The sequence below is a fragment of the Gossypium hirsutum genome, chromosome A11, assembly GCF_007990345.1.
Source record: "Gossypium hirsutum isolate 1008001.06 chromosome A11, Gossypium_hirsutum_v2.1, whole genome shotgun sequence".
NCBI classification, from domain to species: Eukaryota; Viridiplantae; Streptophyta; class Magnoliopsida; order Malvales; family Malvaceae; genus Gossypium; species Gossypium hirsutum.
Window position 1 is genome coordinate 47,893,276 of NC_053434.1, and position 25,654 is coordinate 47,918,929.

General features: G+C 33.1%; 2 pseudogenes; both read left to right on the forward strand.

Moving 5' to 3' along the window:
* The first annotated feature begins 7,393 nt into the window (after positions 1–7,393).
* On the forward strand, positions 7,394–8,619 carry LOC107958640 (pentatricopeptide repeat-containing protein At4g01400, mitochondrial-like; annotated as a pseudogene).
* A 13,968-nt stretch (positions 8,620–22,587) lies between these two features.
* On the forward strand, positions 22,588–25,249 carry LOC107897342 (GDP-Man:Man(3)GlcNAc(2)-PP-Dol alpha-1,2-mannosyltransferase-like; annotated as a pseudogene).
* The last annotated feature ends 405 nt before the right edge of the window (positions 25,250–25,654 follow it).

Sequence of the window (25,654 nt, forward strand, 5' to 3'; positions counted from 1 at the left end):
GTACATATTCATGGAAAATCATGTCCTCGTTGAGGAAAAGGACAGGCATGTGGGAGATAAAAAAGTACAAAGGTGTAGACATGTGTTGGCGGTATAGTATCACTAGGTGTTTAGGGTTTTTGAATAATACTATTATTACATATTGTTGCATTATTTAATATACTTTGTTGACAAGTGTTTCACAAGATCATCCCAGGATGGATTCAGATATGTTAGCTAGCTTATTACTACTGGCGGTGAAGGCGAATCCCAAGACTTCAGTATCGATCTTAATTGCCAATATTCATAGCCAATTAAGGTACACGCCCTCTTATTGCAAGGCTTGGAAAGCTAAGCAGATGGCATTAGAAAAGATGTATGGTGAGTGGAACGCTTCATATAATGAAGTGTGGCAGTGGTGTCAGGTGCTGGAGAGATGTCCTAGGTTGCATAACAGACCTTGAAACGGCACTTGCGTACTACAACGACCGATTGCTCCATGGATGCCAAGTGTTCAAGAGTCGGTTCTGGAGCTTTAAGCAATGCTGAGACGCATTTCTATACTACAAGCCATTGGTACAAATTGACAGTACCTTTATGTAATGTAGATATACCAATATGCTATTGCTAGCTATGGTACAAGATGGCAGTGGGAGAATCCTTCCAATTGCGTTTGCAATAACACCAGGGGAGTTAGTTGATGACTGGAATTTCTTTCTTTCTAGGTTAAGGAGGCATGTCTGCCCCCAACCTGATATCTATGTTATATCAGATCGGGGCACTGGAATACTAGCCGTAATTGAGTGACAGGGAAACCTATGACATCGTACACACCATCAGTATTACCTAAGGCACATTGCGTACAACTACTACGAGCAATATCAATCTCCAACTGAACAACGGCGAGTGAGGAACATGGGTATTTAATCTCTATTAAATTAATATCATTTTTAATATTCAATTTATTCTGAATGGAAGAGTGGTATGTAATTTTCGCTATCAACTTATATTGGCAGAGTATGAGATAAGTAAGGATCGTTTTCATGAGATGTTGGGATTTTGCGTTCAGTTAACGAAGAAGGTGCAAACTACCTCTATAACATACCTTTCGAACAGTGGACACAAGTATATGATGACGGCCTACGATATGGTCATATGACCTCAAACCTGGCTGAATGCATAAATTTTGTTCTAAAAGGAACGCGTCATTTGTCGATAACATCAGTTGTGCGAAAGATATATTTTCATTTAACAGCACTATTTCCAAAGCGAGCAGCGAGTTATAAAGGTCAAATGCAGGGGGCCATGTATGGTGCGCAAGATATTGCAAGAAATTAACAAGGCGAAGGCAAGGGCCAACACCATGCACACAGTGTGTCATGATCGCGACAATCTATGGTTTCATGTGACGGAGTTTGATAGACCGAACCAATTATTATTGGCAGGAAATATTGTGTACACTTGAGAAATAAGACATGTGACTGTGGGAGGTTTGACGCACTTCGTTATTCATGCGCTCATGTAATTGCAGCTTGTCAGAATCTCTGTCTGGATCCCATGAGCTATGTCGACAAAGTGTACAAAATAGAATACATGTACAACATGTGGAGACACATTTTCCCACCGGTCCCAGATGAATGTAAGTGGCCATATGTATCGCTTGCTCAGTTTAAGCTGTTATCGGATAGAGAATTGCGTCACAAACCAAAAGGTCGACCTTACTCGACTAGAATACGTAACAATATGGGCATCCAAGAAACAACCAACCAACAGAAGTTGTGTGGATGGTGTAGGAACCCAGGCTATACAACTCGTTCATGTCTAAATCGGAATAACTGATAATTGTTGTAATAAAATTATGTTGCATTATTTATATTTTATTAAAAATATTGCCTTATTCAAAAGAACTTTTATTTTAGTAAATATATAAAAAGTAAATTACAATTAAAATATTAAAAACAACTTTTATTTTATTAGATGAAATAATATAATAAAGTTTGTACAAAAATATTAATAATATAAAAATATTAATAATATCGTCTTATTCAAAAAATATTAAAAAAATCAATGTTGGTGCCAGTCAGAATCAGTGCCACATAGGGGTCGTCGACGGTTACGCACTGGATTCCTCCTTAGTTCAGCTTCCGGCAGGGGTTGTGGTTGCTCCGGCGGGGATTGTGGTTTCTCCGGCAGGGGATCTGGTTGTGGGTGTTGGGAGGATGACCCACCTTGATAGAATAATGACTACAGAGTTGGCCTATATATCGGCAGTTGACTCGGAGTAATCGGGAACGGAGATGAACCGGGCTATGCATTCCAACCTGCTATAGGACTGGGAAAAGGAAACATATAAGGGTTAGGATACATATAAGGGCTAGGATATGCAGTTGGCATAATCTAAAAAGGCTATGATATGGGTGTCATCAGTTGAAGTGTTAGGCCCGGTGATTGTGTGGGCGCTGTTGATGGGCCCGCGTCTTGTGTGGGCGCTGTTGACAGGCCCGCATCGTCATCCCTTCTTCTTGGATTTAAAAGGCCTCGTCGTTCCCTTTGGACACAAATTTTCCGTCGCCTCTCCTCTTCCGACAGTAAATATGGCTTGCTATCCTAAACCATGGCATGTATTCCGGCACGCACGCTAACTCAGGAACGATGATCGGTTCCCAAGTAGGTATATAATCATATTGGTTTTCCCATATTTCGATATATTCTGACCAGTATCTCAGCCAATCCATATTCAATTGCCGTAAGTCGAATTTGTGCTCATCATCGAGCACCTCAGGTGCCACGGGAATCAGTTGTCAGAATCTAAATTGTCGCAATAATCTATCTGACTGGTGCATCTCCACGGTAGCATAGTTGACCAATAGGACCTTCACATGCCAAATGTTCGGATTTTGAAAGAATTCATCCGAAATTACTGCCCGAATTGTCGGATCCTCGTATGGCGTCCATTGAAACTATGAATATTATAAAAATATTATTTATATACATAATATATAATACTAAATACAAAACGAATATTTTATTATGTATATATGTTTTATTTAATACTTACTTGTGCTTCCGACCATTGGTCTAATAGAAGCCGTATATCTTCAAAAGAGGTAGGTATTCCAACATATCTCGCTGAATGGTTCCACCTAATTAAATAAATTTTTAGCATACAATTATATTTTAAATCTACGTAATAATTGTAAAATCTAATATAAAATTTACCTCGTTATGAGTAGGAATGTATATGAGTGGTCCACTCTAGGACGTAAAAATGAAAAACGAAACCGTGCCCATGATTGTAGTAGTGATAGGCAACCTCTGATTTTGGCTTTATTCAGTCGCGTTACCCCGCACATCTCCTTGTACAATTTTGCTAACACGATAGACCCCCAACTAAATTCATCAGCTACTCTAAAATCAACGAGTTTCAGCAGTCATTTCAGATGTATGAGGTTTCATGACAAGTCCGGCATCAGATAACCTCTAATCATCTCAAGAATGTATGCCCGAGCATATCGTATTCTTTCTAGTTTAGTCGAATCATTATCCGGCTCCAAGAATGTGTCTCCTAACCAGCCCATCTCGATCAACCTCCGTTAATATTATCTGGAATAACACCCAAAATCTCGTAGCATACGGTCCCCAATCAGCAGATTGAGCGAACTTGGTGACTGCGTACACATCCACCGGCAATCCCAATTGCAACTACACATCTTCCAGAGTCTAGTACACTTTTCATATGGAAGATGGAAAGTGTGCATCTCGAATCTCCACCTCTCTATCAAAGCACTAATTAGTTTCAGGTCCAACTTTCACCCTCGGCCTATCGTGGCCACGTGCTAAAAACCCGCTTCCCGCAAGTAATTCTCTATCAACGGTGATGGAGGACCAGACATATTACGGATATAGCATTGCAACACCCGATCTACAGACTGTTATAAAAAATTATAAAATAAAATTTAATTAAAATTGCATAAATGAAAAAAATATTAAATAATATTGAAAAATTAAAATTAACACTTACCATTTCCATTTGTTCGGTAGAGATGTGTTCTTTATCAAGATGAATTAATTCTTTGGCCATTGTTAACACGATCGAATATTTTTTAATTTAAAAAAACTAATTCAGAAAAATTTTAAATAGAGCTTTTTTGAAAAAATTAAAGAGAGCTTTGAAAGAAATTTGAGAAAATTTTGAGAGGATTTTAGTGTGAAAAAAATGAAAAGAGGGTTTTATATATATATATTTTTTACTGTTGGAGTCGAAATGATCAAAAAAAAAAGTAGCCGTTGGGGGTTAAAAAATCAGGGCAAAACGTGTCCCTGGAGGAGCGTTTTGCTGACACATCACATGAGATCACGCTGACGTGGATGCATTTTCAAGAAATCCGACCCTTTCCGGTAAATAATCAAAAAATTAGCCCATTTCCATAAATATTTTTAGAAAAAAGGCTTTTTTAAGTAAAATGGCCAAAAAAATTCAACTCCTTTAAAAAAATTTCAAAACATTTTAATGAAGCAACTATTTTTTTCATTTCAATTGGATTAAAATAAAATTTTTGTTATATAGTAAACAAAGTTAATAATAGTTAACGAAATTAGATAAAAAAAATAGAAATTATAAAATGATTATTTTATAAGTGAAAATAAAAACTGTTACATCCAAGATAATTTAGTCAAAAGAAACTTTGACTTCTTAAAGGCTTGAGTGTTCACTGTTCAGACGCCTTTATTATTACAAGCAATATACAGCCAATCACTTCTTTCATTTAATTTCCTAAGCTCTTTCCTGGTCCAATTTTATAATAAAATTCTAATTTCTGGTCAAGTTCAGGTCACGTGAATTAATGTAACTTTAATGATTTAATCGTATATCATATATATATATATAATGTAAAGTAAGGAATATTAACATTAGAAATTTTAAGTTTTAATTTAATTTTTTTATTTTAAAATATTTTTAATTAAATTTAAAGTGGATTTTATATTTAAAATTAAGCTTTTAATGAAAAAATTATATTAATTAATAAATACAATAAAAGAAATACATTTGTTTTTTAAAACAAACAAATACATTATTTTATCAAGAAAATAATGATATAATTTTTGGTGAAAATAGAATTTTTTTACATCTACTTCATTTTTAATAATTTACAATATTAAAAAAAGAAAATATATAATTTTATATTATTATCTATATATTTTTATAATTAAATTTAAATAAAATGTTTTAAAATTTATTTAATTGAAATTTGGACCAAACCGACTTGTGAACAAAAAATTAATTGATACATATTTAATATGCCTTTTCTTTTCTTTTTTTCTTTTTTTGTGAGCATACGAATTTACATTTAATTTTTAAAATTATTTTAATATTATATAAAAGAAACATTTATGTTATTATGTTTTTTTATAAAATTCTAAGTGGAACATTTTAATTTAAAAATATTTTAATATATGAATTCAAAAATATTTTAATATTTTAAATTAATTCACGGTAAGAAAACTAATTAATTTATATTTTCCAATCAATCATCGTACATGTTATATAATAATTTTTTTTTAAACAATCTCATTATAGGTTTTGATTATATTTGTTATTTTTGACGCAATGCCTAGAACTACTCGTAACTCTTCCCCAACCCATAAATAGGATGATAATGCGCCTCAGCACACTCAAATCCACGTCCTCCTGTATTTGCAACATATCCATACCAATCAAGCTAATATTCAATTAACATATGCTATATAAATTTTAACTTGAATAAAAATCTGATAAGGGTAATTAATTGTATTTTTCTTTAATAAGACAGCTGGCATATGGGTTATACTTAAATTAATAAAACCCTTTAAATTTAAAAATAAAATAATAAAATATACTACATTTTTAACAAAATAATACAAATTTAAAAATGAACAGTAAAATAAATATGAAAATACAAAAAAACTATAAGCATCCCAGTTTAGTTAAAAAAGAGAATAAAAGTAACAATAATGGGTTGCATCACGGCTTCCCTCAACTTAGTTGATTTTTCTACAAATCTGAGTTGCTATTCCCTTGATTTGTATTAAATTAACACATTCGATGAACATTGTACGACTACCAAACAAGGTACGGTTCATTTAACAATAACATCCATCACGAGATATTTCTCCTACGTTCATATTAACCTATATTCACTTCAACCAATATTTTTGAATGCCTTTCCCTTCAAAATCCGATGCGAAACTTCCAGTTGGTTTCATGCTAAACGTCTATGTTAAGAATGGATTCGCCTTGATATGATTAAAAATAAATTTATTCGAGAAAAAATAACACACCCGATAATAAATAATGCCCGAAAAGAATAAATAAAAAGAAACAATAATTTACACAGTTTGGTTTTAAAAATTTACCTCCATAGGCAGGGGCAAATTCAGGGGTTACTAGACCTAGTCTTCCTAAATTTTGTAAAAGAAAATTTAGGTCCTTCGAATTTTGAAAAAATTAATTTAATATTATAATTAGTGTTTAAAAAATAGATAAATTCATGTTTGGCACCCCTAAATTTTTTTTAAATTGATTTATTTTATAGGATTTATAATTTTTAATAATAAATTTAATAACATTTTTTTAAATTTGTTAAACTAATACAATGTAGATTCTAAATATTACTTTAGTAAAATAAAGATTAGTAATTGCAATATCTAAATATAAATAGTATCTAAATATTAATTTAAGTAAAAAATAAATTTAAATAATTATAATAGCTACTATAAATTTTAGTGATCAAGATTATCTTAAATTTAAAAATATTCTGACCTACTTTAAATATATATAAATATCCAACCCCTCCCTTATCCACAATTCTAACTTCACCCTATAACAAGGATTACTTATATTATGACGCTAAAAAACAATTTCAAAAACTTAAAATTCACAAAAAAAAATTTACAATATTTTACTCTCAAATTAGCCGCTTACTAATTTGCCCCGTTCACTCTCCTTTGTTGTGTTTCGTGGTTGAAAAGCAAGGCTTATTTATACTAGATTGTGGCAGCCTATTTTAACATATATATATTTTCCAGGACTTGTAAAATGTAAAATATCGGTATAAATATCGATGACTTGTATTAAAAAAATTCCACCTTTAGAATTTCGATGCAAAAGAATAAAAATGAGTTTTATAATTATTTTCATTATATGATATATTTTTCCAATGGCTTACTAATATATACATATATGTTCTTCAAATATTGTATCAAGACTAACTTTTTCATGCCATAATAATTAAGGGTAAATTACACTAACAGTCACTCAATTTTGAGGTAGCTGACAAAACAATCACTTTGGTTTCATTTCAGTCACTCAACTTTAGAAAAATGACAAAATAGTCCTTTTTGCCGTTTTCTATCACAGACGTCACGACAAAGTGACATGGCAGATGACGGCGTGTTTGGTGTCAAAAAACCCTCTAGCTGGCCTGTTACCACCAATTTAACAGCCTTTCCAGCACCAATTTAAGGTTTGAAAAGAGAAAAAGAAGAAAAAAAGAAAAAGAAGATGAATATGAATATGAGGAGAAGAAGGAGAAGAGAAAAAATAGAGATGCCTCCAATTTTCAAATCAACGAAAATCGACGCAGTCGCCAATAGCTTCCCCTATACGAGTCCTGAAACTGATATCCGTCTAGTCCGACCCTCTCCTCACTAAAGAAATCTTCGATGTTGCCACCATCTAAACAGGTTTTCATCACTCGTACTCTTCCTTCCTCGTCCTCATTCTCAAACTCGGTTGTTCCAAGCACTTCTCTCTTGTCAATGACCTTCTCGTTCTTCTCAAATTCGATCGATATCGGGTTACTCCAACTCTCTTTTCTTACCTCATCAAAATCTATGCTGAAACTAATTTACTTGAGAAAGCTCTCAATGTGTTCTACAAAATGCTTGAATTCAACGTTAAGCCTTTACCCAAACACTTAAATCGTATCCTTAAGCTGCTTGTTTCTCATTGTAACTTCATCATGCTTACTTTAGACTTTTTCAAGATTTCCCATAAATACAGGGTTTTCCCCAATACAAAATCTTACAACATTTTGATGGGTGCGTTTTGTTTGAACGGGGATTTAAATATTGTATACAAACTGTTCAACAAAATGTTTGAGTGAGACGTTATGCCATGTCGAGTTTTATAGGATATTAGTGCAAGAGCTATGCAAGAAGAGTCAAGTGAATAGATATGTAGATTTCTTAGAAGATATGTTGAGTAAAGGATTCGCACAAGATTCATTAAGTAATACTACTTTGTTGAATAGTTTGTATAGGAAGAAGAATTTTAAAGAAGCTTATAAGCTTCTTTGTAGAATGAAAGTTAAAGGGTGTAACCATGATATTGTGCATTATAGTACTGTTATATTGGGTTTTTGTAGAGAAGGAAGAGCTATGGATGTTGTTAAGGTTTTTGCACAACCATTACAGTGGGAGAAATCATATCAACTGTTGAGAAATTTTGGATTTCAAGATAACTTTAAGCTTGGATATCAATGGTATTGCTCTTGTTTATACCACTGCAACTTTAGATACTGTTACAACAAATTGCCTGCTTTTCATCACTTTTTTCTTGGCTGTGTTACTCGGGTAAATTACACCATCAATGGTCGATGACAAGAGACAAATTTCAGGTCAGCGGAGAATCATCATTAGCCGACCAAAAAAGGGTGTTATTTTTAGATGTGTTGTAATACCAAACAGAGAAAGTGTAGAGATTTGTAGAAGAACTCATTGACTTAAACCCAGTAGAGAAGACTTTATTTAAAGATATAAGAAATTTGTTTTGAGATGGATTTCATGGGAAATCTGAGAAATTGAAGGATCGGTCTTGCTGGGACAACAATGGCTGAAGGTTACAGATGAAGAGGCAAAGAATCTGACCCCGCCAAATTAGGCAAAGAAGATTTTTTTTTACAGTCTCTTCTTATTATTATTATTCATTGGGAAATCCGAGAAATTGAAGGATCGGTATTGCTGGGACAACAAAGGCGGAAGGTTACAGAGGAAGAGACAAAGAATCAGACCCCGTCAAATTAGGTAAAGAAGACTTTTTTTTTACAGTCTCTGTTATTAAGGGTTTTTTTTAATTTCTTCTTAAATTGGGTGGTTTCCATTGTGGACATCCAGTGTGGCAAGTTAACTAGCCATATCAGCTAGTTAACTTGCCACATCAGTGGTCCTGTTAAGACACTAACAGAAACTGTTAATTTGTGACTGTTTTGTCACTTTTTTATAATGTTAGTAACTGTTTTGTTATTTTTCAAGACTTGAGTGACTGAAATGAAACCTTAGTGACTGTTTTGTTAGCTATCCCAAAATTGAGCGACTGTTGGCTTAATTTATCCAATAATTAATCATAAAATTTTTGACCTAATCAAGGTATGCTGTTAGCGTCATTACTTACGTCAAGCTTAATAATATCTCATGCCTTACACTTGAAATTTAATTTCAGCTTCGTGGGACAATCATTAGTTAAATTTTTAGTTATGGAATTACATTGCATGCAATCGTATTTATTCTTAATTGTCAACTTATTCAACTGATGATAGTCGATACACATCCTCATCGTACCGTCCTTCTTCTTTACAAACAAAACTGGTGCTCCCTATGGAGACACACTAAGACGAATAAACCGACGATCTAACATCTCCTAAACTTGAGTCTTCAGTTCTACTAGCTCCTTCGGTGCCATTTGATAAGGGACGATAGACACCGGAGCTGTACCAGGAATCAACTCAATCCCAAATTCTACCTCACGGCTCGGAGGCAATCCTGGTAATTCCCTTGGGAAAACATCTGGAAAGTCTCTCACCGTTCGGATGTCCTTAACCGAAAAGTCCACAGAATCAGAAACACTGATGTAAGCCAAGTATGCCTCACATCCTTTCCTCACCAGCTTCTCTGCTACCAACGCAGATGTCACATTGCTCAGATAATTCTGTCGTTCTCCAATCACGGCTACTTCATTATCCTCCTCGGTCCTCAGAACCACCTTCTTTTCAGCACAATCCAAACTTACCCGATGCTTTACCAACTAGTACATACCAAGAATTAAGTCAAACTCCCCAAACGGAAGTTCCATCAGATTAGCCAAAAATATTGTCCTTTGGACTTCCAATAGAACATCCCTAAATAGCTTACTAACCTAATGGTCTGCCCCAGCGGACTCACTACAAAAATTTCACTAGAAGTACTCTCAAACAAAATTCCCAAAGTCTCAGACACAGAACATGCAACATAAGAATGTGTAGAGCCTATGTCTATCAGTGCAACATAGGATACATTAAGAATAAAAAACGAACTCATGATGACGTCTGGGGCATCTCTATCCTCACGACAACGTGCAGCATAGACAAGTGCAGGTTGCCTCACCTCAGTCGGCCTAACACCTCTGCTAGGTGCTCTCTAACCTCGTCCTATACCATTACCACTCCTAGCCTGTCCTCGGCCCCTAGGTGGCTGTTGTACTCCTCTCAGTGGCTGCGTAGTCCCAACAACCGGAGCTTGCACCTGATTTTCCCTCAGTGGACAATCCTTAACTCGATGTTCAGTTGATCCACGCCTCAAACAAACACCGGTAGATATCCAACACTCACCTGGATGGCGTCTATTACATAACTGACAGATCGTCACCCCAGCAGGTGCAACAGTAAGCCCAACTCTAACGGGCCCGTCAGTCCTTGCCTTTTTCCTAGGCCTCATCCCAGAATCGGATGACTCAGAGTCCCTCTTAACTTTACCCTTTTCATAATTTTGGCGCTCAATACGCTTCACCTCCTCAACTATCTTGGCCTTTTCGACCAAGATTGAAAAATCTCGCTTCCTCTGAGGAGCTATCAAAACTCGCAGACTATCTCGAAGACCGTCCTCGAACCGGACACAGCTCTCATACTCAGTCGTCACCATGCCCCTCGCATAGCGACTCAATCTCAGAAATTCAGCCTCGTACTCAGCCATCGAACGGTCCCCCTAAGTGAGATTCAAGAACTCACGCCGCCTTGCATCAGAATAGCTAGCTCCCACATACTTACTCTGATAGGTGGTCTTAAACAAATCCCAAGTCAACCTATCAGCTTGAGTACCTTCCTTAGCAGTCAACCACCACTGGTATGCCTCATCGCGAAGCAGAGACACAGCCCCCTTGAGCTTCTGCTCATTAGTAAAATCCAAATCATCCATTATGCACTTTATGGCCTCCATCCAGTACTCAGCCACACTCGGAGCAACTCCAGTGATGCCCTTAAATATCTCAGCCCTATTCAACCGGAGTCGTTCCGTAATCGACCTACAACCTCCAGACCTAGTGTTAGCCCAAGCGACCTTCTCCAAAATTTACAGCATAGCCTGGGACAGTGAGTCGTCCCTAACTGCACGGTCCTGAGACTCAGCACCGCTTTTAGTAACAGGTGACACCGGCGTTTCGCTAGTGTCCAAATCAGGGATCGTATCAGATGCGAATAACTCAGCTTAAATCCCTTTACGGCTTCTACATTGACCTCTAGTACCCCGTCCACAAGTACCACTTGCACTCATCGTAATTATCGAGTTAATCTATATTTAGAAGTTTTATGTACATTAGTTTACAATTTCGATAATTATTAGTAGATATTTTATACAAAACAGTATCAGAGTTTTAGGGTCAGTTATCGCGAGTAGTAAGCTAACTACGGTTTCCAATTTACACTACCTAAAGTGTTCTATAACACATACACATTATTTCAGACAGATACAGACAAAATTTTCAGTATAAACATGCTCTCAAACAGTACATATTAGAGTTTCAAAGAAGTTACAGAATCAGTGCTGGAGGCTCGGTGTACCACATACTTATTATCAAAATATTTCAAATCATTTCACAAATAATTCTCTTTAAACCAAATTTTGAAACCTAAAATTCACAGTCAAGTTTTAAACTGGCTCTGATACCATTAAAAGTAACACCCCAAACCTGGCCTAGACGTTATAGCCGAATCTGGCGGTGTTATATGAGAGTGTTTTAGAAAATCTTAGCAAGTTAAAAATCGTTTAGTTCATAATCGTTACTTAAGTCGTAAAATCTCCTATCCGATTATTAGGTAAACACATTTCATTATAGCGGCAGCTAAACATCATAAATTCATTAATCAATAGCTTAATAGTGTAAAATCCTGGAATAACTTAAAAATAGTTCAAGTTCAAAGATATTTTAATCCCAAAAATAAATATTTAGAATAAAGCCGACAAAATAGAATGTTACTCAAAAATCCAAAAATGTCCAACAATGATCACCATTGAGCCCTCCGTTGCACTGATCCATCTATTGCTGAGGATTACCTGACAGACAAATAAACAAAGGGGTGAGTTTTCGCAAACTCAGTGTATACATCCCCACAACCAGCATGCACACAAACAGATAACAGAATACAGACAGTTCGGCCTTAGCCATGCAAGTATCACATGCATAACAAATCAAATATCAAAAAACATGCCCACAACCCTGCAAACCATCTCCGACCAACCCAACACATCATGTGGGGACAGAATCGACCCACCCAACCCTACACACCAAGTATGGGGATATAATCAACCCATCCAACCCTACACACCACAAGGTACCATAAAACAGTACATAATAGATATATGTAGTGTAGCTGCCAGATAACAGGCTAATCGCCTATCAGACTTCCTTCTCTTCACAACAATCCTAACCCAATGCAATGCAACATACATATCATGACATGCTTATATGCAGATATTAGATTTTGTCAAATCATGGCAGAACAGATATACGAAATCAGACAGATACACATGCTTATTATAACATGCTTTTGCATACAATTCAGTAATCAACTAGAGTATGGGGTTTAAGTAACGTTTATTGCCCCTACAGTTAGGTCACAGTCGACTTAGGTGACCCGTGCAACTTATAGAACATTTCAAAAAATTGGGCTCACACGCCCGTGTGGGCCCACACGGTCCAACTTGGCTTTGCCTGTGTGGATCACACGGCCTGGCCCAAAGTCCCACACACGCGTATGGTTCACCCGTGTGACCCATAAACCCGTGGGTCTACACGACCTAGTTGGTCAAGCCCGTGCTTCGCACACAGCCTCGCTAGCCTCACACGCCCGTTTCTTTCGTGCCCGCATGGCGCACGCATGGCCTGGCTCGCCAGTGACACGCCCGTATCTCGCGACGCAGGCTACCACATAGGAGGACCACACGTCTGTGTGGCGTTGACAGGCCACTTTTCAGCTTTCACCGAAACTCATTTTCTACGCGATCGGAGTACACACCTGATTCGTTTTTGCTACTAATCCAACCACGATCACTCTAAAGCCTAAGATTGACAATATCGAGCCCAAATCAGTCATTTAAATCGACCTCCTTAAGAACTGCCAAATCCCGAAAGAGAGATCTACTTACCTTCAATGAAGGACGGTGTTTCCTTGCTGTTTAGAACTCGATTACTGATCTACAGAGCCTTGAATACCCCTTAAACAGCAAACAACAACCCTCTTAAACGATCTCCAAAGATAATCACACAACTTGATAAAACGATACTTACCAAATCGACAGAACCGCTAGTGATACGCCTAAGCTTATTGAAAAAGAAGAAAAATGAAGGGAAGAAGGAAATTTTCGGCAGCAAAGGGTTTTGGGAAAAAGAGAACGGCAGAGAGCAAAAACTTTTGTTAAAGAGAAGGGAATAAGCCCTAATTATCCCTAAACCCCAATTCACATTTCTGATAAAGCCCAACTCTTAGCCAAAACTTGCAGCAAAAATAATCCCATCGCCACTGCAGGGAATCGAACTTCAGACCCTAGGCGTAATCCCTTGCCACTTAACCAATAGACCAGCAGGCCCATTTTGTTAGATTTTTACCAACAATTCCTTATAAGCCCACTCAACTAAAGTCAAGCTTTATTCAAATAAAAACGCAAAATTTAGTCCAAGTTAAAGCTTGAACTTAAAACCTCCCAAACACACCCCAGAGCACATAACCACTTAAACCAACACGTTTAAAGCCAAAAATAACACAGACCCGGTTGTTCAGTTATTTCCATACTCAACAATTACAAAAGCCAAGATTAAAGAAATTTGGGGCATTACAATTTCTTATCATTTCCAATGTTTATTCAAACAAAAATTGTTAAAATCATTTAGCTTTCCTTTCCTTCACTACTTTTAACTATGCAAACAAAATAATAGGTAATTATTTACTTTCTTTTCTTTAGCTTTCACTCTTTTACTTTTTTTTTCTTTTTTTTTCTTTACTATTAATCCAAACATAGTGCAAAGGAAACATCACTTCCCTTTATTAGCTTTTCTCTCAAATTTGGGTAATTAAAAACTGAGTAACTCAAGGACCTTTACTTTCCCTTGTTTAAATAATAAAAAAATAATCCAAAGAGCTTTCCCTTACTTTCCTTTCCTTTCCTTTTTTTTTTAATTCAATCCAAACATAGAGTTATCTACAATTCATTTTGTAAAAAAATTTTGAACAACTTTTATTTCCTTTCAATTTCGTTTTTTCTTAAAATTATTTTTGAGATTTTAAAAAAAGAAGAAGAATTAAATTTTAACATAATCTCCGTTAAGCCCGGACCCAATTACTACCCACTAGTTAGGTTCAGGCTTAATATCAAACAACTACATTATAGAAAAATGGTTAAATTTTAATTTTGGTCTCTCTATGATGCTTAAATTTGATATTTAATTCTTATACTTCAAATTCTAACATAATTCGGTCTTTAAATGTTGTTAATTAGCCCAAATAGCTAATATTATTAACTTTTCAATTAAATTCCAAATAGCGATTATTAAACCTAAAAGGCAGAAGAACTAAATTCTTGATAATAAAGTAGGGAGAATAAATTCTAGATAACAAAGTGTATAGAGACTTAAAGTATATTTTAATCTTCAAGTTTTTATTTTATATTTTGACACAAACAAATAATTAATCCAGCATAAATTGGGGTAGACCATACTACTATGTAGTAAAGAGTGAAATCATTTTATTTCTATTGTGTTCTAAAAGGAGAAGGAATGACAAAGTCTGAACTTAATTTTTAATATCAACATATAACTACTTTGTCACTCCAATTGTGATTATGTTAGTTAAAATTATTTTTAGTTGATCTAAATATTTAACAATCACATATTATTTTATTAGGTTAATATTTGATACAATAATAATATATAATTCTATATTGTCAATAAACTTGGACAATGATTTATTATCTAAATTGTTTAAAGATAAATTAATTTATTTACCTTTTAAATTTTAAATTTTAAATGATGAGTCAATAAATATACTTAGAGGTGGCAAAATGAGCCCGAACTCAAGAACTCGACCTAAAAAAACTAGAGCTTAAACACGCCTAAATCCAATTTGACTAAAAAGTTAAAAATTTAAATTTGAAAAAAACTTGAACTCGAAAAAATTTGTATATAAACCTAAATTTAGTAATAAAATAAAATAATCCAACTACAATTAATTTTTTTTATAAAAACTTTAAGTATTAGTTTTATTCAAATATTTTTCTTCATAAATTAATTAATTATTTTTTACATATAATTAAATAACAATTTTTGAGAAATTGAGATTACCACTATTATAGCTCTATGACAGTAACTAATTTTCAATTTTTTTTTTTTAAAAATGCTACTAATAAATATTTAGGATGTGTTTCTTTTATTAGAGAAAAACTTTTAAAATATAATTTTAAGAAAATTTGTCAAACAACGAAGAATATTTTACACAGAATCATTCAAACAACATCTTTTTCAAAAAAAAAGGTATTAATTTATTTTTCAATAATTATTTTTTAAAAATTATTTTCAGTCAAATAAACACAACCTTAATTATATCATCTAATTCTTAATTTAAATGATTTATATTTAAGAAATATTTATATATATTATCAAATAACATATCTTATTCCCACTATTTAATAAAACATTTATAGAATTTATAAAAACCGAAAGGTATATTAAGTTCACACTATCTAATTTATGGAAATTATATCAGATCTTCTTCCCACTATCTAATTTAAATAATTTTCTAAGATGCTATTTTTGGTGTTTACTGGAATGTTTTGCTAGCTCTAGGTGTTTTTTTTTTTCAATTTATTTGTTTATTTTAGCTTCAAAGTTATTTTTCATTTTCATTTAGATGTATTTGTAACAATGTTATTGATTATATTAAGGTGGTGTTTGTATTTTGAATCCTTTTTTTTTCACTAACCTTCTTTTGGGTTATTAATAAATATTATATTTTAGACTTGAAAAAAAAGAATGAATGTTAAGTACATCCTTTGTAATCATAAAAAGAATTAATTATTTAAATATATAAAGGAGGAACTCACGTCATCCTGTACCAACGATAATGTTGATGTCAATCAAGTTAATTAATCAAAATATAAATAAAACTATCACATTATAGTAAAAATTTACTTAAAATATATAAATTAAAATTTTATATTAAGATGTAAGCATTTACATTATGTAGATATATATAATTATATCGAATATAAAACGATTCTGAAACGAACCCATGACCAAATTTAAAATATCTCAAATTCGAAGAGGTATAAACTAAAAAAACTTAAACCTGAAAAATACCTAAACTCGAAAAAAATTGAAGTTAAAAAATTTGAATTTAAATTGTTAGAGTTGTTGACCCAAATTCTTGTTAAATAAAATAAGAGATTGTTTGCAAGTCAGGTTAAACAAAATATATATTTTTTCTAAAAGATTTAGTATTTATTAGTATAATATATTTAACATTTATTAGCATAATTTATTTGACTTACGAATTTAGCCTATAAATAGTCTATTTTATAATATTATAAAAAACACTCATTCAAATATTATAACTCATAACACTTTTGGAGAATTTTGTGTTTACGTTTTGAAGATTCTTTATTTTAGGTTTTGGGTTTAGTTCTTATCTCCACCTTTTGTATTCTTCGTTCTTTTTCTATTATAGTAAAATTATTTTTACCCGTGATTTTTTTGTCTTTTTAGAGGAATTTTTTCACGTTTAATTTGTGTGTTTAATTTTTTCTACTACTTTTTATTTATTCGTTACTTAATTAGATCGATCCCAATACAAACAAACTCCAACGGGAAAACCCCAACCTACCCGAATTCTCCAGAAAGCGGCCTCCAAATATACCTATAAAAGAGTCCGCTTGAATTTGACAGACAAGGGATATAATACTCTAGTTTTGATTTTAATTAATCATGAATTACTATTTAATTAATAAAGATAATTGATTTAAATTTACTTATAAAATATATAAAATAAATTTTGATAATTTAATATACTTTTAAATGTTAAAATGAGATTTTTCCGAGTTTGATGCATCCCAAGTATTTTCTCAGTCAAATTGAATAAAATTAGCATGTATGAGCACTCAAATTGATTTAAATTAGACTAAATCAGGGATGGAGTGATAAATGATCTTATATAAATTTCTTAATTAACTTCATTTGTGAATTCCATCACTAGATAATTCATACCATTTCCTCCCCTTAATGGTAAAGTGTAAATTTATCATAATCTTTATAGATTGAATATTAAAATTTACCATTATATTTTATTTTCATTTATATTTTAAAATATAAGTAAATTTATCCTTTAATTTTTATGTAATTGAATTTTATTAAAGTAAATCAGCAACTTTGATTTTTTAATCAAAATTTACTTCTCAATATTGATTTTAGTTATTTGTAAAACATAATTTAATAAAAAAAATATTTTTAGATTTTATGTTAATATTTAAAAAAGTATTTAATTTATAAATCATAACTTATTAAATTAGTTTATAATTTTTATTTCATAAAATAAATACTTAAAAAAATAAAAAATTTATTAAATTTTATCTTCAAGTTATTTGAAATTAAAATTAAATAATAAAATTAAAAAAACTATTTTTAGTTACAAAATCAATTCTACAAAGAAGGATAAAATTCAATATAGAATTAAACTATAGTAATACATTTACCTTTATTTCATAAGCACAATTACAAATATCAATAAAAGTAAAGCGAAGCAAGGGCTGGCATGTAAACCTATTCATTTGGTTCGACTTGAAAGTCTGCTCGAAAAGTGAAAGAGTTTGGTAAAAAAAGAAGACCCATTTGGCCACAGGTAAAGTTTTTTTGTTCCGGGCCCAATTCGAATTAGCAAAAAACAAAAAATTACTATTTTCTTATTGTTTTGATGCTATTTTTTAATTATTTTCTCACTATTTTGTTACAATTTTACCATTATGTTACTATAATTTTTTTGTTATTATTTGGATAGTATACCTCATGTTTTATTGTTAATTTTGTTACTGCTTTAGAGACATTTGCTTGTTAAGTTACACTTATATTAGTGTTAGTTAAATATAAGTATTTTTTTAATTTATTGGAAAATATTTATTTTAATATTTTTAGTATTTTTTATGTATTATATTTTAATCTTTTTTATATATAAATAAAATAAAAAATTAATTCGGGTGGGTTGGGCCTAAGTTTTAATATTTTTATCTGAGGTAGGCTTGAGCAAAATTTTAGGCCTATTTTTTAGGCTAAGCTCTAGCTTAAAATTTTGGTAAGGCCTGGCTCGAACTCACTTGACCCGACTCGTGGACAGGTCTATTGGCAGGGACCTTAGCCCCCTAAAATGAAAATTTTGACTTTTAGGCTTTTATAATTTATAAAATTTTAAACTAGTATTTGAAAAATTATACTTTAACCTCCAAAAATGATAAAAATCTTTTTATCTTTTAAAAACTATAAAAATAAAAATATAAGGAATGAGAAATTATATTATTATTTACTTTAGCTTTGAAAAATCATAATCACCAATTTCAAATTAATGATAAATTACACAGTAACCAACGAATAAACAAACAAACCAGTTTCTGAAACTTTGACTTTTTAAGTCATGAGTGTTCAGACGAAGCATGGGATATTTGCTAGAACCATTACATCGAATATGTACAAGCAAGCACTTTATTTCATTTAATTTCCTAAACACATTCCTGATCCAAAATTCTAATTACGGCTCAAGTTTAGGGCCACGTGAATTAATGTAATTTTAATGATTCAATTAAATTATATTTTCCAATCAAATAACTAAGTTCATTAAAACACAATTCATAAAAAGTTATATAAATATAAAAATCACATAAGAGAGTAATTAACAGACATTTGTTTTAATATAAGACTAAGGTGGGGTAAATAGAGAATGAAAGTAACAAAATTGGCTGATTTTTCCTCGGAGGAAGAGCTATTCCCATGAACATTGTACGACAGGGAATGAAGTACGGTTGGTTCAACAATAAGATCGTTCATGAGTTGTTTTTTCTCACATTGATGTTTCACTATTCATGTTAACCTATTCCATTTGCCTCTCTCTTTAAAATCCAATGAGAAACTTCCACTTCATTTCATGCTACCAGTATACAACAAAAAGTTCTCAGTAAATTAATCAAGTGTTGAATTTAAATCAGTTCATTCTAATAAAATCTACCCGGGAATTTTCCATTAGAATTAATTCATCAAAACAAAATCATGGCAAGAGTTGATTATAGGGAATGGGGCAAGGATAGTGAAGACTTGGGGACTGAAAGCCAGTGTTCTAACGCCTCAATTTTCAAGAATTCTGTGAATGTTGGCATAGGTTTAATTATGTTAGTGGGCCTCTAGAAGGCCCAAGCTTAAGATAGAACCCGACAATTTTAGTTAATTTTTGTTCCATAAGAAAAAGGGGGTGAAATTATGAAATAGAACCTATATGAAAATGTTTGAAAATGCTATAGGCTAAATTGAAGTGGCCAAATAAATAGGAGTGCAAAATAGGAGGATTTGCATGACAAACCTCCCATTTTACATGAAGTGGCCAGCCATCATGTTGTTGTAGACAATATGAGCACTTGATATCCATAATTCATGGTACAAATTGATAATGGGTTAGGTAAATGTTCCATAATAATGGGTTAGGTAAATATTCCATGATAATGGGTTAGGTAAATGTTCCATGATGGGCATTTCATGTCTTTTGTATTAAAGAATTAAATAGATGAAATATGAAATTTTACTAAAAAAAAAAGGCGTGAAAAGAACAAAGTTTTGTCCATCTTTGTTCATCATAGCCTAAAGTTAGAGAAGATAAAGGAGAGGAGAAAGCTCTTGAATGTTCGGTCACTTGGGGAAGAAAATTGAAGGTAAGTTTTTGGTACCTTGCTTCTATTTTGAGGTTCATGAGTTCTTCTTAATTCTACCTTAACTCTTGAAGCATATTTTGGTTTTTAGTTGTGTTGTGAGCATTTAGTCATGAATTAAAATGAAGGAAATGGTTGTTGTTTCATGTTCTTTTGATGAAAAATGGAAGATAGGTGAAGTTGAGCCAAACAAAAGAGCATGCATGTGCCTTAGATGCTAAGGGGAAAAATCGGCTAATATGTTGTGCTTTAAAATGATGAAATGGAGATTATACTTAAGTAAAATCATAGATATGTGATGATTGATTGGTGATATACATGTTTAAAAAAAAACATGCATGCAAGTTATGTGTGAAAGAGTGATTTGGTAATAAATCTGCTTGGGACAGCAGTAGTAACGTGACTTTGGAAAATCACCATAAATTGTGGGAGATGAGTTAGAAGCTGCATAAATTATGTAATTAAAGCTTAATGAGTCTAGTTTCAAATGGAATAAACGAGAACATATTTTGAATTTTGTACAATGAGAAATTTGATTCGTAATGAAGAGTGGTCAGATTAGTCAAACAGTGAAACATGCGAAACTTTGAGAAAAATCTGGTATTGATTGGCCAAACCAAAAATTATGAAAATTTTATGGATATAAGATATATGAGTCTATTTTCAGGAAAAATTAATGGCACTTGATTTGGAGTTTCGTAGCTCCAGTTATAAATGATTTAGTGACTGTTGCTCAGGAAGACAGCTTGCAGTAAAATTATGATTATGTGGTAAACATTGACAAAAATTTGTTAATGAGTTGCTTATTGATTTCTTATAAGCTTACTATGATCTGTAGGTGTGGTCGGCCGAATATTGTAAGGGGTTAATACGTAGTTTGTATTTGAATAGTTAGATTAACGTGTTAGTAATCCAATTGTAGGCGGTTCGTGTGTGGATCTCGTCAGCATATCGTCGCAAACAGGTGTGTAACTAACACCCTCTTTCTTAGTCTGGATCGGTAAAAGTCGAAAAGCTGAAATGCCGAAAACTGGTATTTTGTAGATTTGCGAGTGTGCGAATGCTCGTGAGGTAAATCGATTAATGTTTTTGGTAAACTGTAAAATTTGGATTGCAAAGTGCATGATTTCTGTGCCCTCGATATTTTTGGGCTTAATGGGCCAAAATTGGAATGATGGGCCAACGGGCCCAATTCGGTAAGAACCCTCGGTAGTGATTCTGTTAGTACATGAAAGGTAGGAATATGCATGAAAAACCCTAAAATAGATAAATTACTGAAATACCTTTAAAAGTGGAAAATTTACAGTTTTACCCCTAGGAGATAAATTAACGAAATACCCCTAGGGTTAAATTGACCTAAATGCATGTTTGACTGTTGTTATTTACTGCATGCCATGTTGTTATTATCTGATGCATGGGACTGGGATATTGACGGAGGAAGTACTGAAAGTGGCTTGTCCACGTATTGGAGGCTTTGCCTTAATTTACTGTTAATTGAGCAGCAAGGCTGCAACTGTGGAGTGTTGGGCTGGGTGGGTTGAGCTATTCCCCACATGGAGTGTATGGCTGGTACGGGTGGAGTGTAGTGGTTGGTGGGTTGAGTAGTCTCCCCAAATGGGCTTGCATATGTTTACTGATGTTGCATGCATTTTGAAATGGGCCTATGGGCCATACTGTTATCTGAATAAGGGGCTAAGGCCCAGCTTATTGTAATCTGAAAGGGCTCTGGCCCAGTACCACTGTTACCTGAATGGGCTTAGGCCCAATAGGCTTGAGCTGACTTGGGCTTTGAATGGGTTTTCCTTACACACTGAGTTTCCCCAAACTCACCCCTTTAATTTTCATCCACGCAGGAAATCCCCAACCATAGTGGGCTTGGAGCTGTGAGGGAATTCGGAGTGGCCACCCGTTCTGAAAGTTTGATTTTCTTCTGGTGAACTGGACATCCTTTTATTTACGTTTGAAGTTTTGGGTTTTTAAATGTAATAAGGCCACTTAATTATTTTTTATGGTTTTAATATGTATTACTAAGATAGGTATTACTTATTTTAACTGTTGAAATTGGATAGCTTTAGGGCGCGTTTTCAAAAACAACAATTGATTTCAAAATAACACGACAACAAATAAAGCTTCCGCAATGAAAGTATTTTCCAAAATTAATCACTTTTCCTAAAAATGACTTAATCAAATCGGTTTCCTAGAAATATCCATGACGTTAAGGTGTGGCAATGGCGGTATGCATGTCTAGGATTGGATCCGAAGGGAGCTTGGTACTTAAGCAGTCCGATGGACTCACCACCTCTTTTCCGGTTTCCTACTTGGTGCACAGCTTCCATTCACTTTAACCTATAATGAAATTATCTTTTAAAACAGTGTTTGGTTCAGTGTATTAGCTAATCCATTACGCCCTGATTACGCGCCTATTACATTACGCTCCTATTCCGGCGTTTGGTTCACTGTAATAGGTATTACGCGCGTAATACAATCCCGACCTAATCCCCAAATTCCCTGCTTTTCTAATCCCTTCTCAAATCGCGTATTACACATTACGTCCGGCTTCCCTTCCCAACTCTCTGTTTTACCCTCCCTCCCTACCCGACCCTCTCCTCTTCTGTCCTCATAATTTCTCCTCGTCTGCCTTTATCGATTTTCTCTGTCGATCGTTTTTTCCCTTTCATTTGTTGCAGCACGTTTGAAAGCCACTGCTTCATTAGGTTCTCTCGATCTTGGCGTGAGGTATGGATGAACTTTTCATTTTAGTTTTCTGTCTTTGCCTTGGATTGTGGGTACTTTACATGCTGATTTGCTTGTCTTTTCTGAAGCATGATTAGAGAGGGTTATAAATCATCATCTTCATTGCATGAGAAGCATCGGTTGTTTATTTCTGATAGTTGAATCGATTGTTTATTTTAAAAAAAAATTTAATTGAATAATCATGATAAAGTTGGAGATATTATGAGCAGTAATATGTATATATTGGGCTGATAATAGGATGTGAGTTATGAAATCTGTTCTATCGAAATAATTTCTGTTTAAAAGAAAATCCGACACCCCCACCCTTAAGAAATTGTGCAGTGCGGTGCTTCTCTACTGTTAAATACAATAAAAATGCATTTCTCCATCCCCAGTCTTTTTCCTTCTCAATAAACCCCAGCTCTAAGGAAAACTTTGGTCTTACCTATCTGCCATGCAAGTTGTGTTAAACAAAGAGTAGTAAACAAATTACAAACCCACTGATAAATGAACACTGATTGTTGTGTATGAATGATCACGCAAAATCTTTAATCATGAAGCATAAAAAATATGTTCTAATAACATACTGGCAAAGGTTGTCCAATGCAGGACTTTCATTTGATTTTACGATAAAGCTGAGAGTAGATGATGTTCTAATATCTGATCTATGATTTGAATGTTGTTTTCATTCTTTCATGCTATTCGAGCAAGTATTGTTCTCAATTTGACGGCTTACTATCTTTAAATGCTTCTGACAGTATCATCAACTGATTAATCAAATTTCGCAAGATAACAACTGTATTTAGTTTCTGATTTTCTTACCTGAAAACTTCAGTAGACCTTTCTCTCTAGGCTTGGATATTTTTGTTTTGTTTGGGTTAAGGGTGTAAACCATGATGGATGATATGACCTGTATATTTTCCTGTGTTATGGTGGAGATTATGTTTCTCAGACTAATGCCAGATATGCATTTTTGTTAAACTATCTCTTGGGAAAAAAATGATTTGTGTGGTCCAATGCAGATAGAAGGGAATAATGCGAATGCCAATGATGCAATCATGCTCGACAAGGATGGTTATGTATCTGAAACAAATGCCACAAACATTGTAAGACTAGGATTTCCCCCTAATAGCTTAGATCTATATATGAATTAGGGGTTTGGGGAACATTAAGACTGAGTATTGTTCTTGGATTTGTTCATACATTTTTGTCTCACAATTTATGCCAACAAGTATATACAACAAGTCTATTTAACAAGTCCTTCCAAACACATTTTGTAATGGTGGGATCTTGTGCACATCTTGTAATGGTCAACTCTTCATGGACTCAGTCTCACATCGAGAAGCTTTGGGGTATTCCTAACTGCATTAAGCGAGTTTATCCACCTTGTGATACTTCAGGACTTTAGGTTCTGTTTCTTGTTATTCATCACCAATCATAGTGCATTTTATATTTTTTAGTGTCATTCATCTGTGATTTCTTACCAGTTTACATCTGAAACAGGCACTTCCTTTGGAAAGGTCGGTGGAAACTCCAAAAATCATATCTGTTGCACAATTTCGTCCCGAGAAGGTGCACATACTTACATAGACCTTCAAGCTAAATTTTTAATGGTTCCGGTGTTTCAGTTTTGGAACCTTGATTAGTTCTAGAAACTCTTTACAGTTTGATTTTTTTTAACTCAGGAGCTGCAGGAGTACATGGCTGCAGGAGTACATGGCTGTGATTTCTTACCAGTTTATAGTTTGCATTAGTGTTGTAGAGTACATGGCTGCAGGAGCCATACCTATAGGTGAGCTAGCATGGCAACTGATATTATAATTTCTGATTCGAGCTACTTTTGTTTTCTATTTTAAAAATGTTTTTAAAATGATATTCATTTTGCTCGACTCCCCTCAGCTCATAATTCTGCTGGCCCGAAAATGGACATTGTTTTAGATGAAGATGGACACAAACAGGATTTCTTGCTCAAAATGTAGAAGAATATGCAGATGCAGTCCTGAAAATCGTGAAGATGCCCGAGTCTGAAAGACTCAAGATAGCTACAGCAGCAAGGAGAAGAGCTAGCAGATTTTCGGAGCAAAGATTTTACGATGATCTCAAAGCCGCAATCCGACCAATTATATGCAGTTCTTCCTAGTTATAGGATTGCATTAGAAGATCACAGTGACATAGAAAACAATAGTTATACTTGTTCTTGTTTATTGGGGTTCTTCACCCTTTCGATCTAGTCATTAGAAAAAGCTTAGTTTAGATTTGTCAACAAAATAGATATACTTAATACACTAAACCAAATCCTCATTCTTTATTTTATTTGTTTTAAACTTAGGTTACCTTAATTAAACTAAATTTATATGTAATAATTAAATTATATGTAATAATTATTATTTTAAATTATACAAATTCATAAAATATAATTTATTAGTTATAATTATTTTAAATTTTATTAAATAATATATTTTAATTAAAATATATTTAATATTAATTATTTCAAATTTTATTTTATAGTATCATATATTATGATTTGAGTAAATTCATATAAGACTATTAATTATTAAGAATTTTATTAAATTATATATTTTAATTATAATATATTTAATAATTATTATTTTAATTTATATTTTACAGTATCATATATTATGATTTGAGTAAATTCATATAAGAATATTAATTATTAAGAATTTTATTAAATTATATATTTTAATTAAAATAT